General features: G+C 36.8%; 1 non-coding gene across 1 annotated transcript; it reads left to right on the top strand.

Annotated features, from left to right (window-relative positions):
* The first annotated feature begins 1,502 nt into the window (after positions 1-1,502).
* TRNAT-UGU (transfer RNA threonine (anticodon UGU)) lies at positions 1,503-1,578 on the top strand. Its single transcript has one exon. It is a non-coding gene; the product is annotated as a tRNA-Thr (tRNA).
* Positions 1,579-1,823: the final 245 nt, after the last annotated feature.

Genomic DNA, 1,823 nt, shown 5'->3' with positions numbered 1-1,823 from the left:
AGCCTTCATACTTTTTGCTATCAGTTCTGAGACTTGATAAGAAGCGATTTGCGCTTTATCAGAAACAGTCATTATATTGTACTTTTAAAAGAATTTGCCACTTTTGTTTGCGGTTCAGACAATCTCTTAAAAAAACTTACAGATTTATCTTGTAAATTAGAGTGTATAGTTTTAAAATGTTTACTCACTTTACTAGGAAGCATTGATTCACTTGTCATTTTATATCCACATACTAAACATAGCGGTAAAGGATGATCCTCACTTCTGGTCCAGGTGAAACCAAAGCTTAAATAACTTTCACTATATTTGTGAGTAGGCTGCGATTTTGCTTCTTACTTGCACTTATTTTTTACTCACTTTCAGAATCGGATTCTTCAATATTACTCTTCTTTTTGAGAAATCTATCCATTTTATTTGGGTTATTTATCTAAAAATAATATAATGATGTGTTAATAATAAATATAATAATGATGTGTTACAAAAAGAGCAATATTTCCATAATAAAATGGTATAATAGAGTAACTATATTTATTTTTATATCTGAGCATATGCCGTGAACCAACACAGCTAGTAATTCCAAGTCCTGAGTGGGAACGGTGCAGAAATAAGAAAATACGTAGTTGTGAGGGCCCTGTAATTGTTTGCCACTGGAAAGAAAAAAGCATGCCCCAAAACCACGTCTTGCTTTATTTACCCAAAGAGACTATTAGATTTCAGTTCTAATTCTACTAAGCATTGAGAATTTTTAAATAATTTCTTATAAATCTCATATGCTTACCCTTTAATAGCTGTAAGCATCCTTAGCTTGCTTTAAAAGCAGATACGAAGTTATTATATTGAGAGCCTCCTCTGAAAAACAAGTGTTTAAGCTAGAATTGATCTCAGATCTTTATTATAAATGATGGTCAAGATTTGTAGGGAGTTCTGAAATTGGAAATCACAACTAGATGATATCAGGGGTGCTAAAATTCACCCACAAAATGTCACTGAGTGAAAGATAGACACAGCAATAGGAGGGGGAAAAAATCACCTGAATGTTTACTTAGCTGTCAGTTATGTGTTCAATTGTTACCACATATCGAGGGGGTGCGGGGGGGGGCAGCACTTGAACAATGATTGATTCTCATCTCTTGCTATTTAATGTACAATATGAGAATTTCTCTGCATTATCATCTTTGAAAAAAACAGGAACATAAGATACCTATTTCTTAGGTACTGATTCTTTCCAACGACCAATAACTCCTCCAACCCTCTTCTGCAATATTCATGTTCCTTCATTTTACAGAAGGTATCAAGTATGGACACTTTGTATTCATCGCACCCTTCCTTCCTCCCTCAATCTGCCAAACTCACATGAAGACAAGTATCCTGTATCATTCTTTAAATAATGATTGTTAGATTTAAATAAGTGATGGTTTTGATTTAAGATTGCAAGTGAATGGTTTATAAACTGTGTTTCAAAATTATTGCAGAGTAGGGGGTTATAAAAATAAAAATTTCTGGCCCTGGCCAGTTGGCTCAGTGGTAGAGCATCAACCTTGTGTGTGGAAGTCCCGGGTTTGATTCCCGGTCAGGGCACACAGGAGAAGTGACTATCTGCTTCTCCAACCCTATCCTCTCTTATCTCTTTCCCTCCCACAGACATGATTTGAATGATTCAAGCAAAGTAGGCCTTGGGTGCTAGGGATGACTCCATGGCCTGCCTCAGGCACTAAAATAGCTTGGTTGCCAAGCAACAGAGCAGTGTCCCAGAAAGGTAGAGCATCTCCTGGTAAGGGGGCTTGCCAGGTGGATACAGGTCGGGGCATATGTGGGAGTCTGTC

The sequence above is a fragment of the Saccopteryx bilineata genome, chromosome 1, assembly GCF_036850765.1.
Source record: "Saccopteryx bilineata isolate mSacBil1 chromosome 1, mSacBil1_pri_phased_curated, whole genome shotgun sequence".
Lineage (NCBI taxonomy): Eukaryota > Metazoa > Chordata > Mammalia > Chiroptera > Emballonuridae > Saccopteryx > Saccopteryx bilineata.
The sequence above is the reverse complement of the archived record's forward strand: the minus strand, read 5'-3'. Positions and strand labels throughout refer to the sequence as shown.